Source organism: Mustela nivalis, assembly GCF_964662115.1.
Source record: "Mustela nivalis genome assembly, chromosome: 10".
Lineage (NCBI taxonomy): Eukaryota > Metazoa > Chordata > Mammalia > Carnivora > Mustelidae > Mustela > Mustela nivalis.
In genome coordinates this window covers 55,892,960-55,906,032 of record NC_139029.1, presented here as the reverse complement: position 1 = coordinate 55,906,032, position 13,073 = coordinate 55,892,960, and the positions used below count along the sequence as shown (strand labels likewise).

Here is a 13,073-nt window from a genome sequence, read left to right as displayed (position 1 = left end):
AGTTGAGGATGTTATAGGAAAATACCTAAACATCAGAAAGCAGTATAAAACGTTTATTGCATTCCATTGACACTAGGTGTCATCAAAGCTAAAACCAAATTTTCTAGAGTAAAACTTAACATACAACATTACTCACTGCCCTGAACAGATGTCTTTTCCACATTCAAGACCAATGAGAGTCCTCTGAGTGGAAAGACTCTACAAGTATTGAATATAACATTTATTTTGGCATTACATTCTGAAAATAAATTACCATTCTAACAAGTAGGGGAACTGCTTTATGTTGTATCTGCCTGAGACTTGCAACTTGTTTTTTCTATGGACTTTCCAAAAAATTACATAAGATTTCCTGACTAAATAGATGTTCTTTAGTAGAGCACTGGGGAAGGGGAAGAGAGACGGGAAGATACAAAGAAATATTATGTGATTTCTTTTGTCCATTCATCAAATGCTTTCCTTTAACTACCATAAAAGTTGACCTGCATACCTGGGCATTATTTAATCTCATTATCTTACCTGTGCAAAACAAGTGTGCAAAGAAAAACAGCTATATACCTGTGTCTATACGAGACACAAAACCTGAGTCACAATAAAAAGTTTTTAATATAAGAAAACTTTTCTTAATGTAGGAAAATAATCTTTAAAGGGCCAAAAATACCTTTGTACAATATAATCAGCTGACTTTAAAACTTCGGTGTGCTTAAAGATCACATATTTTTTTAAGACCCAATGAAAAAAAGAAACCGTTACATTTGATCATTCATTTTCTCAACTAGAGATACCCACATTTTTATTTCTAACATCTATTTTCATTCCCCTGAATTCATTAACTTTAAAAAAAAAAAGCACATTCAGCATGTGTTTAATTTCTGATGAACAGTTCCTGATTTTTTTTCTAAGTTCTGAGGACATAGGAGATTTGGGGTTGCTAGGCATATAACTTACTGCCAAGCCACAGTGGAATTCTAGAATTCAAAATAAAATATATAATCTGTTACTAAGGGAAAGATTCCTTGGAAAAATATTTTGTAAATGGAGTTGGGCCAAAGTCTGCAGAAAGCTATTCACTCATTTGCAGGTTCCCTTTCTGCAGATAGTTAACTCAAAAACTCCTTTTTTCACTATGCTCCATTTCCTTCACGTTTGGTAGGTTTCTTACCTTTTCCGTACTTGAACCCTGAATTGTCCCAACTGTAGCCACATTTGAGCCACCACTTCCAAGGTTTCCTTTGCTTCTCTACATCTTTGTTATCTCTTCCTCTTCCTCAGGAGCTCAGTTCTCTAGGATGACTCCTTGCCTTCCCCTCATGTGCCACCTAACTAGTCATTGGGAGAAATCTGTTTAGTTGTCTCCTGTTGTTCTAAAATGAGACACCCGATTTAAGGCCCCATTTGGGACCTACTTATTCCCTGGGCTGTATACATCTCAGATGCATAGGATCTGAGGATAGAGGATAGTTTATAGAAAATTGAGTGCAAGTTGCTTCTCCTGTGTTGCCTCCAAATAGCCATTGCCATTAGTTAAACATTTCTATCTGTAAGTCACTGACAGAAGAGGACGCCATCTGAATAAAAAAGTTCAGTCCTGGCATCTGTAGTTGGGTAGGAGGGTGCTTCGAATACTTGAATCAAAAGGTGAAGGGATTCTGGGCAGTGGGCCTGGTTTGAGAATAGGGTGGGAAAGATCATCAGTGGGGTAGGGGTTTCAAGGCATTAGTCTAGGGAACCATAGGCTCTCTCTGCCTTTTCATACAACACTTGCCTGAGGATCACTAGGAGGATTTTGTATTGTACAGAAGGCTAAAAGCAGAGTCACACTTTCTCTGCCAATAGACCCGTTACCATGGGAACCAATGCAGAAAAATGAACATATGACAAGAAGCTGAGGATTAAATGTGGAGAAAATTGATAGGGAGTTGGTTTCTACATGGCAATTTGATCTTCAGAGATTTAAAGAAATAGGATGTTCCTTGTGTGGTCTGACCAATGAAAATGGACAAAATGACTTGCTGGTAGCTGGTCCTGGAGGCTGAAATGTGGGGAATGTGGAGAGAAAGCAGTAAGCATGTTGTAGTTTGGATAAGGGGAGCTCAATAAAATCCAGTGCCATCTGGTGAGGTTCAATTCCTCAGCCCAAATGTCAGGTTAACTATATAATCAGAGCTGCCCTTTGAAAGGCAGACAGACTGCTGTTTCAAATTCTCTTCTCACCCTTCCAAAGCCAGGACACTTCACCTGACAAAAGTATTGCAGGCCTAATATATTATTGCTTGAAACATTTTCCCAAACATTAAAAAAAAAAACCCACAACTTTAAATTTGTGGTTCCCTTCCCCCAACAAGCAGCTACTGTAAGTAGCCTAGAATTTAAATTAGTTTTTAATTAAGGAAATAATTATTTCACTTCACCTGAGACAAGTCCTCTCTGTGTATACTCCTCTGTTATTCTGGAGTTGATAATAAACTGATTAAACCAGACTCTAGGATTCCAAGGCACTCTGTAACAAAGACTTGGAAGTTTCAGCAAGACTTGAAGTTTCAGCCTAATCTGAGAAAGGCAGACCTGCACATTGTACTTTTAGAGCTCTAGCGCAACTGCACCATCCTGTCCCAAGCTTCCCAAAAGGCTGTTCTCTGAAATCCTGTGAGTAAACCTCATTTCTGTGACTTAAGCTTTTGGCCCATATTTAAATGCAATTGTCCTGAGGAGATGAAGGGAAGTCACACTCTAGATGATTTGATCCTACCTGGAGAGTTAGGTACTACTTTCAAAAGTAGTAGGGACACCCTTTCCCTGACTCACCCTCCTAACACACACAAAAACTAGAAACAACACCAGTCAGGAAGTAGGAGACAAACCGTTATTGGATAGTGGTCTTTAGGGTACATCTAATTGCATATGATCTGGATAAAATAAGCTCTTTGTGCTTAGTACACTGGACATAGATTTCACTAGAAATGCTTATTGCTTTCTCACTAGTGATTTGCTATTCTATTTGTTTGAGTTTCTTACTGAAGACTTTGATAATCCCAACAATGATATCTAAAATGCCAAAAGCCCATTAATTTCTGTTTTTCCAAGAGTGCTTGGAGAATTCTGAAATCCATAAAAATGCCTGAAGTTTCCTCCACTTGCAGAGTTTGGAGGCAAACTTGATAAACAGAGATTTGAGTACAGTGGTCTAGCTTATGCTAAAATAACTTTTGATAAATATTCCAGTGAATTTCAGGATTTGAGACTTATATGGTTGGCTTTTGCAGAGAGGAAGCAATATAATAACCTGACATGGGACTAATCTTTAAAGCCACATGAAAGACTGCTTTATACTAGGGACAGGTAAGTGCATCTCTTTCTGAGGGAAGTAAAGCACAGTAGGGTCTTCACAAGTTATGCCTTAGAATTTGATATATGATAAATAAGACACTGCTTCTTTTCATTTCTGATATGGTCTCCAAAATCAGGTAGCAGATGCCTGGAGGAAGACTAATTGGTGTGTATTAAGCTAAAGAATGATTAGCTTCTTTGTGACTTTGTACTGGTCTTGGACAGAGTTGAGTTCCTCCTGGCTGGGAGGCCCCCTGACACAATTGTATTTAATAGTTTTACCACATCCGTTCATTCTTCACACAAGAATTTAAAACTGTTGTAACACGTGTCATGATGTATTGAGAATTTAAATTTGATTCCTTCAGTTTTTTTAGTCAATTTGGTTTCTCCTTTCAGTTTTCTTTGAGGTGTGTGATTCCCTGCTTTATCATGTACCCTAAGGAGTTAGAGACATAACTTTCATAGAGTTTTCTCTAGTTTAGCAGACAGTTCAGCACATAGTTCACAAAAGAACCAATCTTGGCACTATTAGGAAGTTTATTGCTTTCAGCTCTCACAAGAATTTGGAAATACAAAAGCTGACTTAATGAGTGGAATTATGATGTCTGCATAGTAGGAATGTGGTAAGTCTAGAGTTCAGGTCCCGACTGTAGTTAATAAAATTGTATTAAATAGTGGAGATTCGCTAAAAGGATAGATTTTGGGTGCTCTCACCACACATGCATGCACACACACACACACACACACAAACACAAACATAAAAGGTAACTGTGAGGAGATGAGCTAATTATCTTGAGTAGTAATAATTGCACTAATGTACTTATATATCGAATCCTCATGTTGTACACCTTAAGTATACACAATTTTATTAAAAAAAAAAAAACTAAAAAACAAGGGCATCACACCCCATAGCTGTTAAGTAAACATTTCCATTTAATAGTGCAAAAAAAAAAAGAAAAAAAAAGATGGCTTTTTCATGTTGGCCATTGAATATATATATAGATATTGGGCTTTTCCCAGTAGTTTTCAACTTCATGTCCAGCAATATGCCCAAAGTGGTACTTGAGGGTCAGGAGCCCACTGGTTAAGTACTGAAGAAGCACAGTCTCATTTTCAGCTGTAAGCATGCTTCACAATTCCTTGCAAATTGTTTTAATAAACTTACATTTTCTAATTTGATGCACAGAGACACTAAATGGCTCCAAGGGAAAAGCCAGTACTTCATCTGGCAACCTATTTTCCAGACCATGGTTGAACTGCCATACTTTCTGAACTCATCTTTATTATACAGTTGTTTCACTTCTAGGCTAATTCTAACCTGAGTTTAAAAAAAAAAAAAAAAAGCCTTAATTAAAACCTCAAAGAACAAACAAAAACGCTGGGATTTTGTTCGATGTAAAACGTATCTGCTATTTCTATTGCAAGTGTCATTCCTGGTGATATTTTTCCCTCAGAATAATTTACGGGAATTTAGATGGCTACTGCTTCCTAGTGCTTAGAGGTGTTGCCCTGTGGAATTGCAGACAGTGAAGGATCTGGGATAAGCTCCATGGGCACCTCCACTCTCTCTCTGGACGGCATGCGTGAGACTTGGTCTGTATCTGCATACTTCCAGGCACTCTTTGATGTTTTACTTCCTAAAAAATTTTATTACAAGTGCTGCTCAGGTTGCTTTACTTACCGAACTCTAATGGGTCCTGTTCTGTTCATAAACACAAAGCATCCTTCTAACAGTGGGGCGCTTGCTAACAGTAAAGAGTGTGATTTTTCCTTGTCTGTAAGTGCATATGTATTTAGAATATCTAAGTTCACCAGAATTATGTGCATTTTTCTTGTGTTTAAAATACAAATGAATTATTTTAGAGCAAAGTTTCTTGAAACACCAAAGATTCACTGTTCTATTCTCTCCTTTCCTCAGATTGATCTCTTTAAGCGGCACAGTAGACCTTTGTTGGTAAGCTTCAGTGCTCTCCCTCCAGAAAGAAGGAGATGCCCTTCAGCCCCTCTGACTGGCCCTTACAAGATAATCCCCTGGAAGGACAAAGCCAAGTGAAAGTGGAAGGTCAACTCAATTAGCGTAGTGACGATTCCTCCCTGCTATGGAACATTGTAGATGAGGACTACAGTTATTTCTATTCCCATTGTCACCTGAGACATTGTCCCTTCTTGGAAAAGAACATACATGTGGGACAGGAGCCTGCCTTCCTAAGGGAATAGAAAACTTCCACACCCACATTATAAAAACAGTAAAACTTAATGGGTGTTTGGGTGGCTCAGTTGGTTAAGCATCCAACTCTTGATTTTGGCTTAGGTCATGATTTGAGGGTCTTGGGATCTAGCCCCACATCAGGCTCTGAGCTCAGTGGGGAGTCTGCTTGAGATTCTCTCCCTCCTCTCGTGCCCTTCCATCCCCAGTCCTCTTTTTCTCTTTTGCTCTCTAAAATAAATTTAAAAATAAATAAATAAAAACAATAAAGCTGAAAGGAAACAATTTGCCATCTTATTAGACTAAGAGAGAAAGTGATAATACGTTGTTCTTTGTTCTCCCCTCATATTTTATACCTACACAGCATGTATTAGATTTTCTGTGTCTGTCTCCCCACTACACTGTTTCTTGAGAGGGGGGACCGTGGCTTACTTCTGTCTCCTACTGTTCTCAAAATCCCTTGCTCATTAATAATTTTGATTAAATTGGATGGTACAGCAAGACAAGGATAAATGGTTTCAATTACTGATAACTTTTTAAAAGGATAAGCACAGAGATTGGCTAGAGAGCAACTCTCAGGATGGTCCAGAGGAAGACCTGGGTGAGAATGCTTAAAGAGCTCTCTAAGCTAGCTCTGTTCTAGCCCACACATAGGCCTGGATGTATCCTCTCAGTATGGGTACATATTGGAGGGGGGGTGGTAAACATGCTGGAAGTATTTATGGAAAGTTTAAAAAAGAAAAGAAGAAATTATAGTATTTTAACTTAGAGTAGTTTATGATGATCTAGGTCCCTAGATCACAGGGATAGTCACTATCATTTTTCAGAAATAAGCAAAAACCTAAAAATAAAAAAAAAAAAAGTGACTGACGTGTGTGTGTGTGTGTGTGTGTGTGTGTGTGTGTGTGTTTAAGAGACAGAGTCCCAAGTTTGAATTTCTCTGGGAAATGGTGACAAACCTATATTTGTGATGTTTGCCAGCAACTTTCATGTTTTTAAAAAGAATGTATCTACCATAGTGATGACCTTCTAGAGAAATCTGTCTTGATCATAACAAGACTATGTGATTCTATCAAGTGCAAAATAATTATTGCTAAGTTGAACGACACCACAAGTATGGCTGAAGAATTGTGTTCAAAGGTCAATCCCCAAAGAAGGTTGAATGAATTTCTTAAGAAAGAGCACACTAAATTTGTGGTTCCTGATCGTGGGGCTAGAAGGAAATGGTTTCCTTTGGAGGAAAACACCAGAGGATTTAATAGTTTCACATAGACTTCAGAAAAGAAGAACATGTTTTCCTTTTATTTTTGCTTGGGGTTGGAAGAAGAAAAGATAAATGGTTGGAAGAGAAACACCATGAACCCACAAATACATAGGGCTTTGATGGAATTAACAAAGGAGAGTCCCAAACAAGGGTGCTGGCTAAGCTGTGAGGGTGGGGATATAATTAGCTTAGAAGAAGTAAACAGTAACATCTGGCTTTTAAAACTATGATCCAGCCATCAGAGGCCCTTGCAGTTCCAAATATTTAAGAACCAAAATAGCTTGAGGACACATCACCCAAACTGCCAGAGGCTCTCTACCTCCAGTACCTAGACATTCTGACTGAAAGAAGGGAGGAGGCGAAGATTTTAAACCACCCTTTGAATCTGATTATCACTTTATGAGATATCTTTTGCAACACATTCCTTAATTTATATTTAGGTAAAATATGATTATGCTAATTACATAGTTAAAATGAAAAATTAGGAGTTGATATTAGATGCTTATCATTGCCAGATGTCATCTGGAAGTAAAGCCACACACAGATAGACACATATTCAGACTCGACTAGTTGTAGAATTATGTAAGGAAGCCTGTGCTAGGCACATTTAAATCCCAATGTTTAAGTTTTAAAGAGCTCATTTAAAAATATGTATTGTAAATAATTTATAGCAGCTTATCTTTCACATATTTAGAATGAGCATATCTGAAGGAAGCTTGGTTAAAATAACGGCAGATAGGCACAAAATATTTGAAAATCAAAAGCAAATTAGAGGACTAATAAAATGGCAGGTGTAATAACCTGAACAATTGGGAATATCAAAACTAAATCACACATTTCACCAAGGCTTAGAGAGCAGTCAGTCTCTCTCTCTCTTTCTCTCCCCTTATGATTGGGTCTCTCTATGACTGGGATACAACCAGAGAGGTTTAGTCAAAAAATATAGAAACTACTTAAAATACGGCCAAAGCTCTTACTGTATTGTCTTACATTGTTTAAACCTAAAGGGTTGTTTCAAATTAATTATCTCAATAGAGTATAGAAATGGATGTTAACAGTTTTATCAACAGTTGATTAACAGTTATTCACAGTTACATCAGCAAAACAGGTATGAGAATGGACTGTCCAGTGTGTGTGGTCATCCAGGCTACAGAATTGCCAAGACAAGGAAATAAAATAGGGATATAAGGGCTCCATCTAGTGGCGGCTTTTCCTAAGTGCAGATATGTCCTAAAAAGTGTGTGGCTCTGTCCAACTGTAGATGAGGATAGTATATATCAGATTTAAGCCCTGCAATTGAAATGGAGGGTCTTATTGGGATGAAACACATGTTTTGTCGCTTTATCAGGACGGGTTACCGAGTTAAGAAGCAGCCTCTTCTCTGGAGGAAATTAAAAATAACATTAGTTCTTTCCAGAAGGTAGACAGATGAGCCAGATCCTCTCAAGGTCATTTTTTGTTTTATGATAGAGCAATAATTTTCCTCATTTCCCCCCAGAATTTACCTATGGCTATATTATTTGATATTAGCCTTTATTTCAGAAAACTACCTGGTTGTTTTTTTTTAAATGGGATAACTTTAGTGGGTGATTTTCCTTATACTGTGAAGTTGCATGTCTAAAAAATTATTCACTACATTATGAAAGTAGTTTCTGAAAATAAATAGCAGTGAAATGAAATGTGATTCTACTATATGTCTTATTTTTCATTTTGAATTCTTTCTACTTCTAGAAGAGTGGGAGGGAGGCCAGAAACCAAGGAGGAGAGGGAAAGATAGGGAGTTCTGGGGCTGTCTGAAGGACAGCTTATTAGAGGGTGTGTCTGAATCTGAGTCTCATTTCTGTCTTCCAGTTTCTCCCTGTCAGCCCTTTATCTCCCTTCTTTTCCCCTTTTTGAGTTCTTCTCTAATAACTTACTAATTTCTCTTGAAGGAATTTCTCTAGAAACCCAGCCCTCAAGTCTACTCTCACTCTTATATCCTAAAATACCCTTACTTAAAGTACTCTTACTATTCTGAAATATTCTTACTACTCTAAAATGTTACTCTCTCAACTAATAATTTGTTTTTCATTTTTCACTTCAGTTGGTTTAACAGACCGTGACATTCTGTCCATCTGTAAATATATAAACACTGGGCTATAAGACCCAAGTGTAGACCTCTGGAGAATTTGAGGCACCATACTCTTAAAATGATGATGAAAGTTTCCTTCAAGGTATACTTATGGCTTCTAGAATTTTAAAAATCCTGAAAAGAAGCCATCATCAGCCAGCCTGCAAGCTCTCTTCATGTAAAGAGATAGCAAATTCCCTTCACACAAAGAAATGAAAAAAAAAAAAAAAAGAAAGAAAGGCAGATGGAGTAATTAATATTATTTGTGTAAGCATAATAGTAGATGAGAAATGGATTTAAGTTTGGGAATATTTCACTAAATTCTGTAGTCAATGTGCTTTGCAACTGAAATAGAAAAATATGGGAAATATTTCTGAGAGAAAGCTAAAGAAATGCTTTACTTGCAAGGAAATCAAAATCCTATCAGGTAGTAAAGGAGCTGTGGTTAAGAGCAGACCAACCCAGGGTTTTCCCCTCTTACACACTGTTTCGTTTTTTTCGGGACTAGATTCCCCTCTTTCCCTCCTATAATGGAAGTATCCAGTGAAGTTACTGCTAATGACAGTATAAATAGTTTTCTCTCTACTTTGATATCAATAGACAAGATTCTGACCTCTGTAACAGTTTGGCAGGTGGCATGTGGTTTTATCAAGTAATCCAGATTTTCTGTGATCTATCTAAGTACTTATCATATTAATGCTACAGCTTTCTGCAGCTTTTCTTGATAATTTTGGCTGGAGTACATGACATTTTCACTTTAGGGATACAGGTGGTGGAGTCTGTCCATGAAAAGATGCCAAAATGCAATGTGTAAACATTGTCAGACTGAACTACAGCCAAAGGCCTGCGGACAGACTCTTCCTTATTCTAGAAGAGGCAGCATGAAGCAGAACTTTAGGTAAAAAATAGGATTGGGGACTCCCTCTTCCCAACTACCTTTCCCTAACCCCATTCCCAACCCAACTCTCTTTACCATTCCTCATGCTTCCAAATTTAAAAAAAATAGCTTGCACAAAGTAATCTACCAAGTCACAATGGACAGGTGGAAGAACCTTAAAAAGGGTCTACAACCAGATCTAACCATACACTTTTGTCTTCTCAGTTCACAGAGTCACATCACCTCTCTAGGCTTTGGGCCTCCGAGAAATGAAGGAACTGGGTTTGATTATCTCTAAGATGCCTTTAAGGTCAAAACCATGGCTCTGTAAATTCAAACTCACGCATCCACTTCTCTGAAATATTTCTGGAACCTATATGCATGACTTTTACCAAGATGAGAAGTAAAATCCAAACAAATCAAAAGGATAGATGTTATGTATTCCAATTCAATTAAAAAAAAAAGCCACTTGTTAAACTTTTTGGACAGTGTTCAGGTCCTTAGAAAACATAAAAGAGAAATTAAACACAGTTGCTGATGCACAGCAGAAGAGCCCAAAAGGTCTTAGAAGAAATACTGAGGAGGGAAGGAGAATTAGATTAAAAGGGAAAATTAAAAAAAAAAAATTAATTAAAAAACGGGCATAGTGAACGAACTAAGAAAGTGAAATGGCTTAAGATTGTGCAGACTGGACACCAACTTCCCATTGGATTCAATATTTATAGTGTTTATGTGCTAGGCCTGTCATCCATTTCATCATTGTGTAAACATTTATTGAGCACCTACCATGACAGGCACTAATGATACATGGTGAGCAAAACCAGATGTGCCCTCTGGAAGCTCTTGTGTCTAGAATACCTCTTTGAAGTATTGTCTGATCCTCTCAAGGAGTATATAGTTGATAGGAGAGAAAGCACAAATACCAAATAGCTATGACCTTTGGTGGAACGTGGTAAGTACTATAAAATTTACCAAAAAATAATACGACTTATTATCATAAGAGAAATTTCTTCCAGGTAAGATTAGGGAAAGCTTTATGGTGGTGGTCATGCTTGAGCTGGACTCTGAAGGCTGCGTCTAATTTTGATGCTTTAGAAAGGGGATGGGGAGAGGAAGACATTACAGTGGAGGGACCACTGTGGGCAAAAGCAGAGGTTGAAAAGCACAGGGAATACTCAGGGAAGTTTAAGGATTTCTAGGTGTCGAAAACACTGATTATGTATAGACAGAGTGAAGAAAAAATAAGCAGTTCCCAGATTCAGAGGAATCAAGCTTTCCTTGGAAGAATGAAGGGATGCCTGCAGTTTGTAAATATGTATGACCCAACATGCAAACAAGTGTTTTCATGGGATGGGATAAACAGCATGCAGTGAGAATGCCCTTCACCCCACCAAGGGAAGTGAAGTAAATAAACAGGAAATGCAGCTGGTGAAATGCAGCTGGTGAACTGATTGCATTTCTGAGTGCCTCATTCTAATACTGGATCTTGAGGACTCCCAAGCTCCCTGTTAATCTATAAGAGACAGAGGTCATAGGAACAACTCTTTGGGGTGGCAGCACAGAAGAACCTCTTCAATCCAGCAGTCCATGCCTTTTAACGTCCTACCTTCCTCCTCTTTCCCCCGACATGTCAGGAGCCTATAGATAGACACAGGGCTGGGCCAGGCAGAACACCACCACTTTTCATCGTGTTCTCTCTCTTCTTTAGAACAAACCAACTGGCAAAATTCTCTTCTACAGATTCAAAGGAATCTGTGGTTGCTACTTACTCTGTCCAGTAAGTCTCCACTCTTGCCACTTCTAGCCTATCAAATATTGCCCTACACCTTGGTGAACGTTGATAATGGCCTCCCAAAGGCCCTAAGACCCAGTATGGAGAACTTAGCTCCCAATGGAATAGCCACCCTCAAACCCAGAAGAGATTTGTCTAGATAACGATGCTACTTCCTTTTGCAATACATGGGCCGAGAGCAGCAACAAAGGGACTCACCACATTGCCTTGTACTGCCTTTTTTTCTGGAAGCTCTCTCATCTTCCCATTTGATTGTGAGACTCTGTGCAGAGGAGATCATGTCATGCAGAGCCTGGTATATACTTGATGCTCAACAAATATTTATAAACATTGCACTTACTGTTTCCATCATATTCTTCAATAAAATGCCCCCAAATGTTTTGAATTTTGAGTGACATACCTTAATCCTCTGAGATTCAGCTATAGGAATTGTTTCCCTGTGGAGGAAATATGGAGTTTTCTGGTGAGAATAAAAGTCTCTGTACTAGGATATTTTACTCCAGGTATAGAGAGACCTGACTGTAGGCTGCTAACTCCTGTTATTTTAAAGACGGGGGGGGGGGGGTAAAAATAGAAACAAACCTGGCACAACTAATACAACTGTGCAACACTGGTAGTTTTAAGAAGAAAATGTATCTACTTTTCAAACTAGAGAAAGATTGGATGATTTATTTAACTTTTTCCTCAGTAATCATCCCCACATAGGTTGTAAGTTATGCTGGGTTTGAATATAGTATTTGTAAAAGTTCGACCCATGGCTTTTTCTTTGGGCCCGGCTCACACTGGTTCCAACACCAGACTAAGAAGAGTCACAGGGTTTCAGTGCTTTCTACATAAACACTGCCTGGATTTCATAATCTTCCACTCTTTGAGGCGCTGCTATTAACAAAATTAGGCCAAGAAAAGGTGTTTTGGAGCATAGTCTGGGGAGATACCAGGACAGCTGCAGAGATACCCTTCTCTTTGTGCCTGTCTTACATCCAGCCCTATTTCTCATCCTGCTTCACGCTCAGTGGGTCGTTACAAAGTGTGAGCTCACTGCCCTAGAACAAAATCCACTAGGGAAACCCTAGCAGATGGAGTAATGCTTCTAAACCTTCTAAAGCTGGAAGCAGTGAATTATTTCCCTCCCCTCTGTTTTTCCTCTTTACTTCCCCTAGAACTGCTCTCAGGAAAGATTATGATAATCACATGTTAAGAATCCAGAGGAATTCAACATTCCTAGGTTTTCGTTTATTCTTTTTAATCAAAAGCTGAGTGTATCTTTCCCCTCCATAGATCAGAAATCTCTGAATTCTCCAAAGTAGAAGTTGTGCAATTTATACCCTCATAGGGGCATGTTTCCAAACCATTCTCTTGTAGACAGTGTCAAAGGTGAGGAAGATTGGAACATTTCCCAGTAACAATCAGCTGACAGGCTTAGAGTTGTCAATACAGCAAGAGTCAACATTTTAAAAACAGAAGTGGAACCATGGTTCTGTTAAGGCATTGCCCCCC

The 13,073-nt window shown here is 38.4% G+C and overlaps 1 protein-coding gene across 4 annotated transcripts in view; it reads left to right on the top strand.

Moving 5' to 3' along the window:
* Positions 1–5,803, top strand: part of LRRC40 (leucine rich repeat containing 40) — a 57,150-nt gene extending 51,347 nt beyond the window's left edge. Inside the window, exons 16-17 of one of the 4 annotated variants that reach the window (XR_014300097.1) lie at positions 3,261–3,336; positions 5,246–5,803. The gene's annotated coding sequence lies outside the window, so the exon portion shown is untranslated. Of the gene's footprint in view, positions 1–3,260 lie in introns of all 4 variants that reach the window. The other 3 variants (XR_014300098.1, XR_014300099.1, XM_082688816.1) reach the window with 3 other exon arrangements.
* Positions 5,804–13,073: the final 7,270 nt, after the last annotated feature.